Genomic DNA, 21,758 nt, shown 5'->3' with positions numbered 1-21,758 from the left:
AAACCATGGTGTGGGCACTCTCTCTGTAAATCCTTGAACCTTTCCTAGACCTCGAACAAACTCTCATCTTCCTGTTGAGTAATAGCAATGATCTGGCTCCTCAGACGAGCTGTCTTCTCAGGTGGGAAGTATTTCACATAGAATTCAAGGGCCAAAGATTCTCAGTTAGTAATTTTCATTGCCGCCCGATTCAACCCATTGATCCACAACTTTGCCTTTCCACTCAGAGAGAACGGGAAAAGCATCTCCATAGTTTGTTCCGGAGTCACATTGTTCTGCTTAATGGTAGAGAAATATTGGATGAAGGATTGAATGTGAAGATTTGGGTATTCACCTTTCTCCCACCGAACTGGAGTCTCTCAATCATATTTATCAATGCAGGCTCAATTTTGAAACTCTCAGCTGCAATAGAAGGCATGATTGCCTTAGGTAGCACGGACAGACTTGACTTAGAGTAGTCTGTAAGCCTCAACTCAACTACTTCGTCACCCATCTCTATCTCTGAAACTGTATCTGTATCTGAAGGAAAAAAATCGCAAAGAATATGATCAGAATCATAGTAAGAGTAATTCCCACACTCTGCGATAAAGTATCTTCGTCTACGGAAGGTCCTTTCATTACTAGTACCTACGGTCCTGGGCATAGACAAAGAAACTACAAACGGGTATGATCCGGTCTTAAGGAACGGGAGTTCCTTGAGAAGTAACCAACAATAATCTAGAACAAACAATTAATAACAGAAAATAAAACCGTTTCCCCGGCAACGGTGCCAAAATTTGACAGGCTAAATCGCACTCCTATCAAAGATAAACCTAAAAGCACTAGCTAAATAGAAAGGGAAGTCAGGATCGAATCCATAGGGAAACAACGTTCTTTCTACTATTAAATGACAAGTCTAGACTATTGGGAATAACAAAAATGGTTGATTTGGTTGATTAATACTACGACAATAATAAAATACGAAAATGTCAATATTAAAAGAATCTAGGGCGACAGTTCACCACAAATGCAGACTAGGGATTGACGACAGACAATAGTAGACAATTAGTGACCATAACTAGGAAAACATGCATCTCTCGAATCTTATGAATTCCTTAGGAAATTACAACTAGCAGGCTCTCGCTATGTGCTAGAAATAAATCCTATCTATAACCACATATCATGAACATCAGATTTTTACCTCTCGGCGCATAACCTAAGATTCATCAAATTCAATCAAAATAGTCCGGCCGAACAGAATTGACGAACAACCAAAACAAGCTATAGAAATTATAGTTAATAATCAGAAATTTATATCTAATACAATCCTCAATCATACATTTTTGGATCCCCTAAACCCTAGAAATTAGATTACTCACTCATATTAATAATAAACAAAGAAAATAATATTATTGAAAACATAATTAAAACAAAATAATAAAGCAAGGTAAGAATTAATACCTAAACGAAGAACGGAAGAATGAATGAAAAATTGAAACTTTGATTGAAAATAAAACCAAGTGTTTAACAATTTGAGAGAATAAAACTAAGCATGAAATAAACTAAGTATTCAATAATAGAAAATAAGATGTCCAACTAAAATGTAAGGGCTTAATATTTATAGCTTGCCAAAAATACAAGCGAAAACCGGAAATAAAGTAAGCGAAAAAGCTCAGAGGTTGGCGTCGCCCGATCGAGCAGACGGCCGCCCGATCGGGCATTCTGCTCGAGAAATAGGTCGATCGGGCGAAATTCTGCCCAATCGTGCGGATGAAAATGGCTTCACAGTGACTGCAGGATGGGCGCCCGATGGGCACCTGGTGAAGCCCGCCCGATCGGGCACGTGTTGAAACTGGCAAATGCTCTTTTTCTTCGCCTGATTTCTTCCACTTGCCCTAAAATCGTAGGGCGATTAGCAAAATGCATCGTCCTTCACTCATAGTACCAAGTCTAACTCTCGGGGCTCGAACATAGACATCCTAGGCTCCCAAAGGCCGACCATGATCATCCCGAACCTACTCGGGAACCGTGTAGTGGCCATTATCATCGTGAAACGAGCCTAAAAAGGCTAATTTCTCATCAAACAATGCTGAAATTCAAGGCACACTCATAACATAAATTAGTACTAAAAATGGCTCCTAACAGCTCATTTAACGCAGAAAAGTACTAAGGGGCGGGGGTAAAAACTCTATATAAAATACACATCACCACGTACAAGTGGCAATTTTAATGTTTCTAAATGCATGATTCAACCAACCTAGTGCTATGATTAGGATTTCACAAAACAATCATTGTCTTATGTTTGAATGTGTTTCTAAAGCCTACCAAAATAAGCGGTTCGTTCCCGTACCCGAATCTCACACATTCGGTTTCAAGATTCAATACTTTGTCCAAAAAGAGTCAACTTTTGTCCTTCCAAACAGGACCCTTAAAATGTTTGGTGGCGACTCCGTCAAAGTTCAATATTTGAAAGCCGTAGGGGTACTTTGCGCACTTTCTTATATTTTGAGCTTTGACTTTCTATGTTCAAATTCAATTACATAATATGTGTGAACCTAGAATTTGGCTCCCCTTTTGGGGTGGGATTGAAAAGATCAAGTCAAACCTAGTTGATCACACACTTGACAAATTGGACAAGTTAGAGACTTTGGTGAGTCTTAAATGAGATTCATCAAGCTCTCATAACTTACATACAAAATTCAATGTACAAGCTATACGAAATACGAAAAATACCACTACAAGAGCAAATGTAATGCAAATACAAAAAAAAAAAAAAAAAAAGCCCTACAGAATTTCATCCATGACTAGAGTAGATCTAGTGTCTGATAACTCAGACTCGGCCTCATAGTGCTCTTGCCGTCTAGCTGGAGGACGTTGGATGGCTGAAGGAATTCCTTTGGATGATGGTATGTACGGTCGTGTTGCATGTTCACGTTGAGTAAGGAGTGTCCGACTATTGTGCTCTAAACCTTGCCCCTCTGCAATGGGATTAACGCGCCTATTGACCACTTGCCGAGAACTTTCCCCAGCCCTCCAAACATTTGATCCAAGAGGCATCCTATTTATCCAATTAAATTCAAGGCTAACTTGCCCTCCTAGAGCTGCTCTCTCAGCACTTGTATTGTATATTAGCATGTTTATTCTAATTTCCTCTTGCAGTATGGTGCTCATTTTTATTAAAGGTTTGGTTCATCTGCTGTTGAAACCCATCCAAGATCTCTCGTAACGCCCCCACTGAAACTGGAAGGTCCAGGTTTTCATCTAACACATCGTCTCTAACACTGGGGTTGAGGTGTCCACTAGGAGGAGGTATCCCAGTGTCATGATCCTCTTCACTTACCACTTCTATCTCAGGGACACAGTGTGGAGTATTCCCGAAATTAGCGATTCGATTGGCTTCTTCTATGTGGAGAATATTTCGTGAGGGGCTCCTTTCGCGTGGACGCCTTTCTCTTGAGTCATCCTTATGCTCATCCGTGTCAGGTTGCAAGTCTATCATGATACTGTACCTCCCCACAGACGGCGCCAAATGATGTGGGAACTTTCGCTGGTACTGACGTGTCACCCTTTCCACGGGGGTATCAGGTATGCGCTGACACAATCTTCTTACAACCTACATAACAAGAATATTCCCGTAGGAATATTCCCTCCGATGCCAAAGTAAGTATTTGATGGAGAGAGAAAGTGTTCTTAGAGAGAAGTTAGAGCATAATAATTAAGGTAGGTGAGAATGAATTGATTATCCTTTCACCTTGGGATTTGGACTATTTATAAAGCTAGGGTTTAAGGATTTGTTCCAAAATCCTAGTTATCTGATTGGTCGGCTTCTTATATGAGGACATGTGTAACAGCCCGCTCTTTTAAGCTTCTAATTAGACATACTTATCTCTAACTAATCAAACTTAGGATGCAAAATACGAGATTAAACCTGATTAATTCCCACAGTTAACTTTAGAAATTTCACAAAACAAAGATAACTTAAACTATTACAAATCCTAAGCTCTCTCACAGTATTCCAGCTAACAAATTTCTTCCACATTTACATCCTTGATCTATATCTGAGCCCCAATACCTGCAAAATCACTGAAAATAAATCTGCCCCCACCAGGACATGTTCAAAGAACAAAGTCAAGGAAACTGAGTACACACTGTCCAACCTAAAATTCATTTTGGTAGCTTCAAAACATGAGTCATGACTGAATTTCAAAGATAAAACTGATTCGAAACGATTAAAATAATATTTCAAAAGATGCTTGGTAATCAAGTTGCAACAATTTAAATCACTTCATAGGAAAACTTTGAATCAAAACATATTGATCAAATAAACAAGGCAAGGCTATGACGTATTGTAACACCCTAATAATTCCTTGCTTTTTATAAAATATTTTCCAACTTAAAACACATGAATTACCAAGATATTACCGCCACCGTGATAACAGCTAAGGTTATTTACCAGAATTACGCAGCGGAATTAACTAACTTTCGAAACATATTAAATAAATAGTTAATGGTTATCAAAACAAGTTGGAACCGCTAAGGCCCAAATCCAAAGTATTAAACCATTTAAAATCCATTAACTGAAAATAGTATTAGTAGTATTCATGACTAAATAAAATAGAGTTTATAAATTACGGAAGAATAAAACTCTCAACTCGAATCCCATGATAACTTCTCCCGCAAGTTATCTCTACAAACCTGTTTTATTGAAAATCTACTCCCCGACAATGCAAATGCAATTAATGAATCATCATAGGGTCATTAAGGCAAAGGCCATGACCAGAAGACATGAAGCACGAAGTCAGCAAAAGCTGGGTACGAACAAGCTAGAATAACATTCTATCCTAACATGCTTCACTCGACAGATTAAATAATCCACATGCAAAGGCCATATAATAAACGAATAGACAAACAAACATGGAGACAAGACTCGACACTTGACACGACTCTTGACTCACATATTAATAAAAAGTAGCTTCGAACGGGTAAAGTAAAGTATCCTCAGAAGGAAAGAAAAGGGTGATGGGAGCCAACCATACACCAAAATAAGTCGGGCTACTACCGACAGTCGGGCCATACCGACAGGAATTCCAATGGACAACGGAATAAAAGAAAAATGAAACAACGTCTTGTATCATTCTAGGAGTAAAACGTTTTCGGCAAGACTCCCCCCATTATTCATACTCAAGGTATATACGTTCCAAGAGTTTTGAAGCTCTTTTGGGTTACACTTTACGTTAATTAGTATATTATGTTCAAGGCGACTCAAGACTCTACACAAGACACAACATACAAACAATTAAACAATTAAACAATTCAACAATGACACTTCATTATTTTACTTCTTTAGGACTTGTGATCAAACATAGACTCAAGTGAGATTACTCCCATTGTTCCTTCTCAAAAACACTGTTTGAGATAACCCGACATTGCCTATTAACAAGCGGGTTGTGCCCATAGCACGAATTGTCCTTAATTCAATTCACATAGAATCTCTAACATATTCTACCCCTTCGTAGAATATATATTTCTCACTGGCAATATTCGACTGGCTCAATATATATGCTAGACATCCTGTACTATAGCATAATAATAATAATAATAACAACTTGCATGCGCATTACTCATACATGCAAACCAACTTGAACAACATGCTTGACATAATTCAATGATTATAAAAGTCCATAACATGATAGTTCAATAGAATCTATAAAGCATAATTCAATTCATAACATGCTCGTTCACATAGATTCAATATAATAATGCATGCTCGTTCTCAATGTCAAACATGAATTCATAATAACATAATCATTCCCAATCATCAAACATGAATTCATTATAACATAAGTTCACATGATTCGCATCCAATACACTTCACAAAGTCCTCGAGGGATGGGTGGTCACCCTAGTCTTATACGTACCTGGAATACCTAAGTACGGGGGCCACTGTGCGAATCACGACTCACTAGAAATCAACTCCTATAAACAAAATAAGAGAACTAAATTATTATACATGTTTACTAAATTTCCAGAAACTATTTATGATTTTAAAACTCTTAGTTTAATTATAAATCAATCGTTAATCGTTAATTTAATAGTCTCAAATAGTCAACTCAAGTCCTAACATAAAAACATTGACTTTTTAGCTTTAAAACCATTAAAAACCAACTTTTTAAAGCTTATAAACAATCTGAAAATTTAAGTTGATTCCCATAATTTAAATTGTCATCAAATTATGTGAATCAATCACTTAATTAATTTGAAATCAAAACCCTAACAATAGTTTACTCCAAAAACATGTTTTGACTTCAAAAATCAACACTTTATAAACTTATTAAATCGGAAAATTATAAATTCAATCTCTTTAATTAAAACACAATACTAACCCAATACGGTGTTCATAACCGTTTAAATTAATTTAAACAAACCAAATATTTTAAACTAATCACAACAATTAAATCAATTTAAAACTGAAAAATGAATATTTTGAAAATAAAATTTGATTATTCCAATTAACAACACACACACACACACAACAATTAATTGTGTTGTGTGTGTGTGCGTCAACCAAACAACGCAACAACAACGACAACACACAAACGCACCGCAGCAGGCAGTGCGCACGAGCACACGACAAAGAGCGAGAGGGACAAGGGCGTTGGGCGCGCAACACAGCAACGAGCTCTGCTGGGCGGGACGAGGCACACGCGACACACAGCAGCAGCGAGGGCGCTGCGCTGCGGGGCGAGGCAAGGAGAGAGGGGCAGCGAGGGCTTGCGCGCACGGGGCTGGGCACGAGTGCCTTGGGCTGCACGCAAGGCTGGTCGGACGAGAGGAGAGGAGAGGGTGCCGTAAGGAGAGAGAAAGAGAGGAGAGAGAGGGAGTGCTGAAACTTTTGTGAGGGTTTAATGAGAGGGTCTATTTATAGTTTTTCTCTCCCATGTGGGCTAGGTTATGGTAGTTTGAGTTGGGCTTATTTCCGGGCTCAATTCATTAAACTCCTTGCAAGCTTTGTTGGGTTTGATCATGGAAAATCAACTGGGCTTTAATTAAATTAAATTCATTTTCGAAATACGACCCAACAAATCCCGATTAAATAAATTCATTGAATTTAATAAAAATACGGTTTTGAAATAATTAATATTTAAATTAATTAAAAATAAAAAGCATTTAATTCTCATTAAATGGAATTAATTTATAAAAATACTTTATAAATACGACAAAATGCTTTATAAATATAATAAAATATATTTATAATTATAGAAAAATACTAGGTATTACAGTCTACCCTCCTTAAAAGAAGTTTCGTCCCGAAACTTGGGCACGGAAATCACAACTTTAAAACTAGACTTGAGACTATTATGAGACTTTAGTGTGTTTTCTTTGCAAAAAGTTTTAGTTGCTGTACTCTTTAAGTAATTTAACATGACAATAAACAGTGAAACTTCACTGGAAACAACGATTCAAGCATATCTTAAATGATAAATTGGGTTATTAAGGTAAAAAGAGCGAAATTCTACCGCACTCTACGCCCCTTAAAGAAAACGAGTTATGGCCCCGTAACTCAACTAACCTCGGGAAAAAGCTCGGGATGTTTCTTTCTCATTTCCTCCTCCGCTTCCCAGGTAGCTTCCTCAGACTCTTGGTTAGACCACAACACTTTAACGATCTTAACATCCTTAGTTCGTGTACTCCGCACTTTGCTATCGAGTATTTTGACAGGTCTTTCCTCAAATGTCAAACTTTGGTCTAACTCTATGGTCTCCGGTTGCAGTACGTAAGACTTATCCGGGACATACTTTCTCAACTGAGATACATGAAACACATTATGTACTCTATGCAAGTCCATGGGCAAGGCTAGTCTATACGCTACCTTCCCTATCCGTTCTAGGATCTCATATGGGCCTATATACTTTGGGCTAAGTTTTCCTTTTTTCCCAAACCTCATCACTTCTTTCATTGGGGAAACCTTAAGCAACACTTTGTTGCCTATTTGGAACTCTTCATCCCTACGCTTTAAATCTGCGTAGCTCTTTTAGCGATCTTGCGCGGCTTGGATTTTGGATTGAATAGTCCTAACCTGATTCATAGTGTTCTCTATCATTTGGGGATCTAATACGACGGTTTCACTAATGTCACTCCAACATAGTGGACTTCTGCATTTTCGTACATACAGGGCTTCGAATGGTGCAATCCCAATACTGGCATGATAGCCATTGTTGTATGAGAACTCAATTAGATCTAGGCTATCTTCCCATCCACCTTGAAAATCAATCACACAAGCTCTTAGCATATCTTCTAAGGTTTGAATAGTTGTGGTTGGGTGGAAAGCTGTACTCATTTTCAATGTGGTACCAAAGTTCTTCTGCACACTTTTCCAGAAATTCGAAAGGAACTTAGAATCTCTATCTGATACGATATCCTTAGGAACTCCATGTAATCTCACTACATGCTTGATGTAAGCTTTGGCAAGTTGTTCCATCTTCCAGGTTTCTTTCATTGGTATGAACACTGCCGACTTAGTCAACCTATCCACTACTACCCAAATGGTGTCATTTCCACTTTTCGACTTGGGTAAACAAGTGACAAAGTCCATTAAGATACAGTCCCACTTCCAACTCGGAATCTCTAAAGGTTGGACCTTCCCTTGAGGTCTCCTATGCTCAATATTAACTTTCTGACAAGTCAAACACCTTGCCACGAATTCAGCCACTTCGATTTTCATCCTTGGCCACCAATAGACCTTCTTCAGATCCTTATACAACTTGTCACCTCCCGGGTGAACAGAATATGGCGTATTGTGACCTTCTCTCGTCAACTTCTCCTTTAGTTCACCACACTTTTGAGGTACACACCATCGTCCTTTATACCTCAAACTTCCATCCTCATGGATCTTAAAATCAATCTCCTTTCCTTGCGAAATCTTTTCCTTGATCCGCTCTAACTTAACATCACCAGCCTGATTCTCCCTGATTTCATCGAATACCGACGACTGGATGGTTAAGGCACTCATCATACCCTCAAGGCATTCTCCACTCACTATTTCTAGATTCAATCGATGCATGTCCTTACACAGCTCGTTAGCAACTACTAACGCATTCACACCATGACTTGATTTCCTACTCAAGGCATCTGCGACTACATTGGCTTTTCCCTCATGGTATTGAATATCCAGATCATTGTCCTTGATTAACTCCAACCACCTTCGTTGGCGCATATTTAAGTCCTTCTGTGTGAAAATGTACTTCAAACTCTTATGATCCGTGAATATCCTACATTTCACACCATACAGATAGTGTCTCCATATCTTTAATGCAAACACTATGGCGGCTAACTCTAAATCATGGGTAGGGTAATTGGACTCATATGGCTTCAATTGCCTCGATGCATACGCAATCACTTTCCCGTTCTGTATCAACACACACCCTAAACCATTCTTAGAGGCATCACTATATACATCATAAGTACCGTTCTCATCTGGAAAAGTTAACACTGGCGCAGTTGTTAATCACGTCTTTAAGGCTTGGAACGCCTCCTCACACTGGTCATTCCACTCAAAATTTGCTTCTTTCTTCATCAAGGTTGTCATTGGTTTGGCGATTCTAGAAAATTCTTGCACAAAGCGTCTATGATAACCCGCTAAACCAAGAAAACTCCGAATATCGGTGACACTCTTAGGTGTAGGCCACTCACTAACGGCTTTTATCTTTGCAGGATCCACTGCAACTCCTTCCTTAGATACGAAATGTCCTAAGAACTCACACGTCGAGAATTTGGCATACAACTGGTTGTCTCTCAGGGTACTCAACACTGACCTTAAGTGTTCCGCATGATCCTCCTCATTCTTGGAGTAGACCAGAATATCATCTATGAAAACCACTACAAACTTGTCCAAGAATGCATGGAATACTCGGTTCATTAAGTCCATAAAGATTGCAGGTGCATTGGTTAACCCAAAAGGCATAACTGTGAACTCATAATGACCGTATCTAGTCCTAAATGCAGTCTTTGGTATATCGTGCTCTGCGATTCTCAACTGATGATAACCTGACCTCAAGTCAATCTTTGAAAACATTCCCGCTCCTTTCAATTGGTCAAATAGATCATCTTTCCTAGGCAAAGGATACTTATTCTTGATTGTGACTTTATTGAGCTCCCTGTAGCCTATACAGAGTCTCATACTTCCGTCCTTCTTCTTCAAAAACAAGACTGGTGCTCCCCAAGGCGATGCACTTGGCCTGATATAACCTTTCCCTAGAAATTCCTCAAGTTGACCTTTTAACTCACTCATTTCTGCTGGAGCCATCCGGTATAGGGCTTTTGAGATAGGTGCAGTTCCGAGTGCTAAGTCTATGGTACAATCGATTGGTCGATTGGGCGGCATTCCCAGGATCTCTTCCGGAAACACGTCTAGGAATTCACTCACCACTGCAATATCCCCTGGTTGCTCTTTCATCACATGGTCTAGGTCTCTTACATTGCATAAGAAAACAGGGTTCCCTTTATGTATTAACTTCACGAGTTCCATTGCCGTGACGATTCCTACACTCCTAGGCTTCCCAAAACGGCGATACGACACAACCTTTCCTAGACTAGACTTCAAGTGAATCTTCTACTTCTCACAGTCAATCTTAGCTTTGAACATGGCCAACCAGTCCATTCCCAAAATCACATCTAAATCTCCTAACTCAAACTCAATTAGGCTAGACAAGAATATGGTCTTGGCTATGGTTAACGGTACATCCCTATGGATCTTAGTGCATTTCACAATCTCACCGGTTGGTATCACTACGGGTACTTCAATCTCTTCAAGTTCTTTCAATCCTAACTTCTCTAAGATACCCTTTGCTATAAATGAATAAGTCGCACTAGAATCAAATAGTACATTAACTAAAATGGAGTTAATAGAAAAAGTACCAGTTATGACGTCAGACGAGTTTTCGTCTTCCTGCCTAGTGATCACATTCAGCTTTCCTTGGGCAACTCCCTTGTTATAGCCACCTCCATTGGCATTTCCATTGGCATTTCGGTTCCCATTCTGCTGATAGTTCCCTCCGGGCTTTCCATTACCCTGGCCATTATTGCCATTGTTACCATTCTGGTTACCCCTTTGGTTTCCACCATTGTTCCCTCCATTTCGGTTTTGGTTATTTCGATTGTTGTTCTGGCGGTTGCCTTGGTTGACTTGGTTGGGTTTCCCATTCATAGCCCAACACTCAAATTCTCTATGGCCTAGATTCTCACAAAACCTACAGACAACTGTGTTTCCATTACAGTCTCGACCTGGGTGATTAGTATGGCAACGTCTACACTCATAGACTCTAGTTCCATTCCCTGCAGACTGATTCTTATCTCCATTGTTATTGTGAAATTTGTTCCTGTTTCCACCCTGGCTTCCCCTGAACTGGAAATGGTTGTTTCCTTTGTTTTTCTTAAAGTTCCCCTGATTCTGCTGGCCACCACCTTGGTTTTGGTTACCAACATCCTTCCTCTTCTCACCAATTCCATTCTTCCTTTGCTGCAGGCCATACAAATGGGCATTTTTTCCATATAGGGTGTCAAGAGATGTAAATGTCTCTCCAGCAAGCATCAGTTGCAAATCCATAGTCAATCCGCTCTCAAATATTTAGGCTCTAAGCTCCTCCGTTGCCACCACTTCCGGTGCAAATCTAGACAGCTCTATAAACTTAGAATAGTACTCTGTCACAGACATCCCATCCATTTTCAACTCGATGAACTCTTGGGCTTTCTGCTTCTTCAGGTATGGTGGGTAAAACTTGTTCCTTAAAGCTACCTTGAATGATTCCCATTCAAATCCAGGGGTAGCTCTCAAAGCATTCTCACACCTCTGCCACCACAAATCAGCTTCTCTCCTAAGGTAATAAACAGCACTATTAACCCTAAGGTCTTCCGGGCAATTGACAACTACGATAAGCTTATCGAACTCCCTTAGCCAGTTCTCAAGTACAGTTGGGTCTATCTCCCCTTGGTACAAAGGAGGCTTACTTTGGGCTACCTTCTTAAACATCTCACCAGCTGGATCAACTCCCTGGTTATTCCTATTCTGTGCTAAGTTTTGCACTACTTCAGCTAGTTGCCTAACCATGCACATCGGCAATTCCTTGGGTAGTCATCTCCCTTCTCCTTAATAAAACAAAAGACTAATTTTAACAACTGAGGTTGGACACTGCCTTACTAAAACATTGCACTAACTAGCCATACAATTATTACACATACATGGAAATTTCGGACCCTAAGCAAGATAGGCGCCTGTTATGGGCCGATTTTCCTCTTAGTCCGCATCACAAAGTTCAAGTGGTGAAAATTGAACCACATTGCAAGTATAATTTCATTGAAGAAATACATGAAATTCTTTTGCGATAAACGCTCAAAGAGAACATAGACTTAGGATTAGAGGTAAAAGAAAGAATTCTAAACTTTATTACTTCAATGGGAAAATAATACATCCTTTGGATCTTACTTTATTCGAAAAACCACAAAACTGAACTACTAAAACCATAAATAGTAGTTTACTACCTTATTTCTTAACTAAAATTTAAGCACTAGCTATTACATTAGAAAAGTCTTTGAAATGCTACTATCCAACCACCTCTACAAACTGGTGAAGAGTGTTCATGGTCTTCAAAGTCATCAAAGTCTTCCTCTAGATCAGACTCATACTCCATATCCTCATTGTTCTGTTGTAGCACACTGTTTACTTCATCATTGTTGGTTTCAGGCTCAATTTCTGTATCACTGGAGATCTCAATAGTAGGTTCAGGGATGATAGGATTAGGGTTCTCAATCTCAACAACATCATCATCACTATCCTCATCCATCTGAGTTTCTGTATCATTATCTAATCCTGTAAGGTTGATGTTTTCCACTGTCTTACCATCATCAAAACATTCCTCCGCAAGCTCTATAACCGTGGTCATAATCTCCAAATTATATCTCCATCTACCATCTGGAGTACCATACTTGTAGTAATTAGGAATGCCATTTTCCATATGCATATCACGAAATCGGTTCTTAAGCTCTATGTATGGGTTCCTGGAAGGTAAGCAATGAATAACCATCTCTGCCATAACATCTTTCTTCCTTAGTTCAGGTAGGTTCTTCACTGTAGCAAAATAGTTGCAAGCAAATTCGATCTTCTTCACATAAATGTGTGGGGTTTCACAATCTAGCTTCTCTAGGTTTCCTAGATTTGCGTACTTTGAGATCAACATCTTAACTCCTTAAAGTTAACAACTACAAAGTCTTACTAAAGTGTTCCAAAAACAAAGTAATTTCGTTGAGCCATACAATTTCAATGCACAAGTACATGCTTAATCATGAATCGTGATGCAATTAATAACATAAAGCAAAACAAGGCATGATCAAACTTTAATTAAAAGATCACATAATCAAGACATAATCACATAAATACTTGATTAGCAATACATACTTAACTTAAACAAATACTTAGTCTAATTATACCCTTCTTATTCTACCCTTTCCTCACTTAAAGTAAATAAAAAAAATTTAATTTAATTTAATAATTAACTTCAAAATATACGAAATTATTAAAATTAAAAATCGAAAATTCAAAATAAGTAATCGAATAATTTAAGAAATTAATTCGATTATTTTCGAAAATAATTAAAAGGAATAATAAGTAATTAAATAAATAAATATTTATTTCAGAAAAATATTTTTTTTTTCTTTTTTTTTGAAATTTCGGAAAAATCCGAAAGTAAATTTTTATTTTTATTTTTGAAAAATCTGGAAATTCCGAAAGAAAGAAAAAACTTTCGGAATTTCAAAAATATAATTCAAATTCATTCGAATTTAATAAATTCGAATAATTTAAAATAAAATCAATAAATTTCAAATACTTAAAATAATTGGTATTTGGCTTTTCAAAATTTTGAGTACTCAAAAACAGCATTTTGAATTTAGGAAAATAGTTTTCGAAAATCCTAAAGTTCTGCAATCGTAGTTTAAGGATTTACCACTTTGCACTATTAATTAATGCAAAGCAGCTCTCAAACTAGAGCTCTGCAAATACCACTTTGTAACACCCTAATAATTCCTTGCTTTTTATAAAACATTTTACAACTTAAAACACAGAATTACCAAAATATTACCGCCACCGTGATAACGGCTAAGGCTATTTACCAGAATTACGCAGCGGAATTAACTAACTTTCAAAACATATTAAATAAATAGTTAATGGTTATCAAAACAAGTTGGAACCGCTGAGGCCCAAATCCAAGGTATTAAACCATTTAAAATCCATTAACTGAAAATAGTATTAGTAGTAGTCATGACTAAATAAAATAGAGTTTATAAATTACGGAAGAATAAAACTCTCAACTCGAATCCCATGATAACTTCTCCCGCAACTTATCTCTACAAACCTGCTTTATTGAAAATCTACTCCCCAACAATGCAAATGCAATTGATGGATCATCATAGGGTCATTAAGGCAAAGGCCATGACCAGAAGACATGAAGCACGAAGTCAGCAAAAGCTGGGTACGAACAAGCTAGAATAACATTCTATCCTAACATGCTTCACTCGACAGATTAAATAATCCACATGCAAAATCCATATAATAAACGAATAGACAAACAAACATGGAGACAATACTCGACACTTGACACGACTCTTGACTCACATATTAATAAAAAGTAGCTTCAAACGGGTAAAGTAAAGTATCCTCAAAAGGAAAGAAAAGGGTGATGGGAGCCAACCATACACCAAAATAAGTGGGGCTACTACCGACAGTCGGGCCATACCAACAGGAATTCCAATGCACAACGGAATAAAAGAAGAATGAAACGCCTTGTATCATTCTAGGAGTAAAACTTTTCCGGCAAGACTCCCCCCATTGTTCATACTCAAGGTATATACGTTACAAGAGTTTTGAAGCTCTTTTGGGTTACACTTTACGTTAATTAGTATATTATGTTCAAGGCGACTCAAGACTCTACACAAGACACAACATACAAACAATTAAACAATTCAACAATGACACTTCATTATTTTACTTCTTTAGGACATGTGATCAAACATAGACTCAAGTGAAATTACTCCCATTGTTCCTTCTGAAAAACACTGTTTGAGATAACCCGACATTGCCTATTAACAAGCGGGGTGTGCCCTTAGCACGAATTGTCCTTAATTCAATTCACATAGACTCTCTAACATATTCTACCCCTTGGTAGAATATATATTTCTCACTGGCAATATTCGACTGGCTCAATATATATGCTAGACATCCTGTACTATAGCATAATAATAATAACAACTTGCATGCGCATTACTCATACATGCAAACCAACTTGAACAACATGCTTGACATAATTGAATGATTATAAAAGTCCATAACATGATAGTTCAATAGAATCTATAAAGCATAATTCAATTCATAACATGCTCGTTCACATAGATTCAATATAATAATACATGCTCGTTCTCAATATCAAACATGAATTCATAATAACATAATCATTCCCAATCATCAAACATGAATTCATTATAACATAAGTTCACATGATACGCATCCAATACACTTCACAAAGTCCTCAAGGGATGGGTGGTCACCCTAGTCTTGTACGTACCTGGAATACCTAAGTACGGGGGCCACTGTGCGAATCACGACTCAGTAGAAATCAACTCCTATAAACAAAATAAGAGAACTAAATTATTATCCATGTTTACTAAATTTCCAGCAACTATTTAAGATTCTAAAACTCTTAGTTTAATTAGAAATCAATCGTTAATCGTTAATTTAATAGTCTCAAATAGTCAACTCAAGTCCTAACATAAAAACATTGACCTTTTAGCTTTAAAACCATTAAAAACCAACTTTTTTAAGCTTATAAACAATCTGAAAATTTAAATTGATTCCCATAATTTAAATTGTCATTAAATTATGTGAATCAATCGCTTAATTAATTTGAAATCAAAACCCTAACAATAGTTTACTCCAAAAACATGTTTTGACTTCAAAAATCAACACCTTATAAACTTATTAAATCTGAAAATTATAAATTCAATCATCAAAACCAATCTCTTTAATTAAAACACAATACTAACCCAATATGGTGTTCATAACCGTTTTAATTAATTTAAACAACCCAAATATTTAAACTAATCACAACAATTAAATCAATTTAAAACTGAACATTAATATTTTTGAAAATAAAATTTGATTATCCCAATTAACAACACACACACACATACACAACAATTAATTGTGTTGTGTGTGTGTGCGTCGAACAAACAACGCAACAACAACGACAACACACGCACGCACCGCAGCAGGCAGTGCACACGAGCACGCGACAAAGAGCGAGAGGGACAAGGGCGATGGGCGCGCGACACACAACAGCAGCGAGGGCGCTGTGCTGCGGGGCGAGGCAAGGAGAGAGGGGCAGCGAGGGCTTGCGTGCACGGGGCTGGGCACGAGTGCCTTGGGCTGCACGCAAGGCTGGTCGGACGAGAGGAGAGGAGAGGGTGCCGCAAGGAGAGAGAAAGAGAGGAGAGAGAAAGAGAGGAGAGAGAGGGAGTGCTGAAATTTTTGTGAGGGTTTAATGAGAGGGTCTATTTATAGTTTTTCTCTCCCATGTGGGCTAGGTTATGGTAGTTTGAGTTGGGCTTATGTCCGGGCTCAATTCATTAAACTCCTTGCAAGCTTTGTTGGGTTTGATCATGGAAAATCAACTGGGCTTTAATTAAATTAAATTCGTTTTCGAAATACGACCCAACAAATCTCGATTAAATAAATTCATTGAATTTAATGAAAATACGGTTTTGGAATAATTAATATTTAAATTAATTAAAAATAAAAAGCATTTAATTCTCATTAAATGGAATTAATTTATAAAAATACTTTATAAATACGACGAAATGCTTTATAAATATAATAAAATATATTTATAATTATAGAAAAATACGAGGTATTACACGTATGCTTAAGTACCTTAAAGATTTTATTTCTCACAACTTCCACGGACTTAAAATATATTCGCAAAGATTGGTATCTAAAATATCTCATCAGGATTCTCAACTCACTTTCCATAGCTACTTGCAGTGCCTGGCATAATCTTAGTATTTCTCAAATAGCAATATCTATCGTAAGATGTAATAATTATTAAAAACTATTCTCTATATTGTATTTCTCACATCAAACATAAATTTTCCTCGATTACATACCTTTCGAAATACAGGTACTCTATTCCTAATTGTTCACAATGATCAATTCTCCAAACCAATCACAACAACTATAACTCTTTGGTGCTTATGAATAATAGATAACGTATCAAAACGTACCTGAAATACGCAAAACAATATATGTTTGAGGTTTTGAAATGCACATAACACTAATTCTTTCACAATATTTTCTTATTCTAGCAAATCGAACATATTTTGTCGTTAAAACTTATATACTAACTGGGGGAAGAGAACACGAATAGAGAAGGGTTGTCCAAACACGGTCTCTATACTTTTAGGGGTCATCACCCCACACATATACACATGCTTGCAAGACTTTTAGGACATGTCCACACACATTTGTACAGATGTACATTTACACAGATGCACAGATGTGCAGTTACACAGATCACATGTAATACCTCGTATTTTTCTATTATTATAAATATATTTTATTATATTTATAAGGCATTTCGTTGTATTTTTACAAATTAATTTCATTTAGAGAATTAAATGCGCTTTTATTTTTAAGTAATTTAAATATTAATTATTTCGAAAACCGTATTTTTATTAAATAAATTCAAGGAATTTATTTAGTCGGAAATTGTTGGGTCGTATTTCAAAAACGAATTTAATAAACTTAAAGCCCGGTCGTTTTGATTTAAATTAAACCCAACAAAGCTTGTAGGGAAGTTAATGAACTAAGCCCGACAGCAAGTCCAACTCAAAATTACCCTAACCTAGCCCACAAGGGAGAGAAAACCTATAAATAGACCTCATATCAAACCCCCAAAATCAAAAATTCAGAAATCACTATCTCTCCTCTTTTCCTCTCCTTGCGGCACACCCACACACCCCTTCGACCGTCCCCTTTGCTTGCAGCGCAAGGCACGCTGCCGTGCGGTGTGTGCTCGCCCAGCCTCACGCACCGTTGCCTCGTCCCTGATATATGCGTTTTATATAGAGTTTTTACCCCCGTCCCTTAGTACTTTTATGTATCAAACGTGCTCTTAGGAGCCGTTTCTAGTACTAATGTGTGTTATTGAGTGTGCCTTGAGTTTCAGGTTTGATTATGAGAAATTGGTCGTTTTAGACCCGTTTCATTGTTGATCAAGGCCACTATATGAGTCCGAGAAGTTCGGGACCTCCATCGTCGACTTTCGGGAGCCTTAGATGCTTATGGTTGAGTCCCGGGAGTTAGACTTGGTGATACGGGCGAAATACATTGAAGATTGCAAATCGCCCTGGAAGCTGAGGGCGAAATGCAACCATCGGGCGGAATTATAAGCAAGCCAAGTTCATCAACGCGCGCCCGATCGGGCGCAGCTCGCCCGATCCGGATCGGGCAGTCAATCTGGAAGCTTTGTGGAGATTTCGCAATCCGCCCGATCGGGCGGATTTTGGCCCGATCGGGCCGACTATCGAGTGATTCGCCCGATCGGGCGAAGCGTCGCCCGATCGGGCGACGCCAACCTCCAGCAGTTTTTCGCGTTTTTAATTCCATTTTTAGGCCTTATTTTGGCAAAACTATATAAGCAAACTTGTTTTACTTTTTAGGAACATCTTATTTTCCAGCACTAAACCTTTAGTTTATTTTTCTAAGTTTTATTTCCTCTCTACATTAATTCAAACACTTAGTTCGATTTATATAAAAACACAAGCTTTCAATTTCCATTGTTGGAGAATTAGGTATTGCTTCTTACTTTAATTTATTCTATTGCTTTGATCATGTTTTCCATTATGTTAATCGCTTTGTTATTAGTTATCATGAGTGAGTAGTTTAATTTCTAGGGTTTAGGGGATCCATGAATGCATGATTGGGATTATATGTGGACTTGATTATTTGATTGATTGATTATAATTTCTATAGCTTATTATCATTGCTCGTCAATTCTGTTCGGCCGGACTATTTTGATTTGAGTTTGATTAACCTTAGATTATGCGCCGAGAGGTATAAATCTGATGTTTTTGGTCTGTGGCTATTAGATAGGAATTATTTCTAGTACGTAGCGAGAGCCCGCTAGTTGTTCTATCCTAAGGAATTCATAAGATTCGAGAGATGCATGTTTTCCTAGTTATGATTGTTAATTAATTGTTGTTGTCCGTTGTCCAATCCCGGTCTGCATTTATGGTGAACCGCTGCCCTAGATTCCCTTAATATTGTTATATTCCAGTTTGATTATTTGCCTTAGCTTAATATACAAACCAATCCAATTCTTTGTTACCAGTAGTCTAGATTAGTTAATTAATAGTAGAAAGAACATTGTTTCCCTGTGGATACGATCCCTGCTTCCCTTGCTATATTTTTAGTTGGTGAACGTTAGGTTTATCTTTGATAGGAGTGCGATTTAGCCTGTCAAATTTTGGCGCCGTTGCCGGGGAAACGGTTTTATTTTCTGTTATTAATTGTTTTCTGGATTATTGTTTGTCACTTCTCAAGGGACTCCCGTTCCTTGAGACCGGATCTCACGACTGTTTTCTAGTTCTTGCTTGTTTATGCCCAGGACTGTCCATACCAGCGATCTAACTTCGTTCGATCCTGAACATGAACGGACCTTTCGTAGACGGCGTAGATTCGTTGAACAGTTGAGAGACTATTCTGACTCTGAATCCGACTATCTGATTAGCAATCTATTCCATACAGATTCAGAGATGGGTGACCAAGCACCACCACCCCCACTTGTGCCAAGGCTTACAGACTATTCTAAACCAAGTCTGTCTATGCTTCCCAAGGCAATCATGCCTTCCATTGCGGTCGAGAATTTCAAGATTGAACCCCAACTGATAAACATGATCGAGAGACACCAATTCGGTGGGGAAAAGGGTGAAGATCCCAATCTCCACATTCAGTCTTTCATTCAGTATTGTGCCACCATTAAGCAGAAGAATTTAACACCGGAGCAGACTATGGAGATACTCTTTCCATTTTCATTGAGTGGGAAGGCCAAGCTATGGATTAACAGTCTCAACCGCGCAGCTATGAAAATCACCGATTGGAATTCTTTGGCCCTTGCATTCTATGTTAAATATTTCCCACCTGAGAAGACAGCTCGTCTGAGGGGTCAGATATTAGGTATCTCTCAACAAGTAGATGAGAGTTTGTTCGAAGTTTGGGAGAGATTCAAGGACTTGCAAAGAGAGTGCCCACACCATGGTTTGGATGACTGGTTCCTGGTTCAGCAGTTTTACAATGGTCTGGGTAATGAGTCTAGGTGTCTTTTGGATTCAGCTGCCAGTGGGAGATTTATGCAACTGGAGGTGCCTAGAGCTTTGGAGGTGATTGAGGAGATGTCCATCCATAGTGCCCAATATGGGAATCCTAGAGGTTTTGCCGACCGAGGTGTTAAGAATGAGATGAATTCTATTGAACAGCTTACTGCTCAGCTAACTGCCCTACATCACAAGCTCGACAATATACAGATTGCATCTTCCCAATCCACCCAACATGCTAGTGTCGCTGCAATGAGTGCCCAATCTGCTAATGTCTGTAATAGTTGTGGGATGCAAGGCCATTATGCACAGGTATGCCGGAGCTCCATCGAACAATGCAATGCATTCCAGTCCTACAAGCAGAAAAATCCGTATTCCAACTCATACAATGAGGGGTATAAAAACAACCCCCTATTATCATATAGGAGTACTAATGTTCAGAACCCCCACCAGATTCAACACCCTCCACCACCACAACAACCCTACCAACCGCGGAGTAACTACAACTCGCAACCTAGTGGATCACCTGGCTTACCACCACAACCTCAACCCACACAACCTGATCCCATGCTTGTAGAGATGAGGAATATGATGTTGGAATTGCAGAGATCTCTAAGCAAAAAGGATGCCAAAATCGATGCCCTCACTGCTCATAACAAGATCATGGATAAACAGTTGGCACAAATGGCTACCGCTCTTGCAGAGAGACCCAAAGGTCAACTCCCTTCACAACCTGTGACTAGAGAGTCTGTAAATGCTGTCACTCTGCGGAGTGGATATGAGTATGATGGGCCACCTATGACTATAGAGGAAGGGGTTGAAGTATCTGTTAGTGGTGCTGTGCCAGGAGAAAGTGAGAAGGTGGTCAAGGATAAGGAAGCTGACACAGGGGTTGAGAAGAAAGTTGAGATACAAGTTCCACCTATCAAACTTCCCTTCCCTCATCGTCAGCTAAAGAACAAGCTAGACAAGCAGTTTGGTAAGTTCTTAGAAGTGGTAAAGAATCTGCAGGTAACAGTCCCTTTCACTGAATTAATTACTCAAGTACCTGCATATGCTAAATACATGAAAGACATCTTGACTAGGAAGAGAGCATTTAGTGAGGTGGAGACTGTTGCATTTACTGAGGAGTGCAGTGCCTTACTACAAAATAAGTCTCCACCCAAGTTGAAGGACCCCGGGAGTTTCTCTATCCCGTGTAATATTGGCAACCTTTTTATTGACAAAGCCTTATGTGATTTAGGTGCCAGTGTTAGTGTCATGCCCCTGTCTGTATGTACTAAGTTGAACATGGGTGATTTAAAAGTTACCAACATAACTCTGCAAATGGCCGATAGATCTGTAAAATACCCCCTAGGTGTCTTAGA

General features: G+C 38.3%; 2 non-coding genes across 2 annotated transcripts; one reads left to right on the top strand and one right to left on the bottom strand.

Moving 5' to 3' along the window:
• On the top strand, positions 1–107 carry LOC130471028 (small nucleolar RNA R71). The gene has a single exon (XR_008931723.1). It is a non-coding gene; the product is annotated as a small nucleolar RNA R71 (small nucleolar RNA).
• A 20,125-nt stretch (positions 108–20,232) lies between these two features.
• Positions 20,233–20,339, bottom strand: LOC130470953 (small nucleolar RNA R71). Its single transcript, XR_008931665.1, has one exon. It is a non-coding gene; the product is annotated as a small nucleolar RNA R71 (small nucleolar RNA).
• Between the last annotated feature and the right edge of the window lie 1,419 nt (positions 20,340–21,758).

The sequence above is a fragment of the Spinacia oleracea genome, chromosome 3 (genome assembly GCF_020520425.1).
Source record: "Spinacia oleracea cultivar Varoflay chromosome 3, BTI_SOV_V1, whole genome shotgun sequence".
NCBI lineage: Eukaryota > Viridiplantae > Streptophyta > Magnoliopsida > Caryophyllales > Amaranthaceae > Spinacia > Spinacia oleracea.
This window is presented reverse-complemented; position numbering and strand designations above follow the sequence as displayed.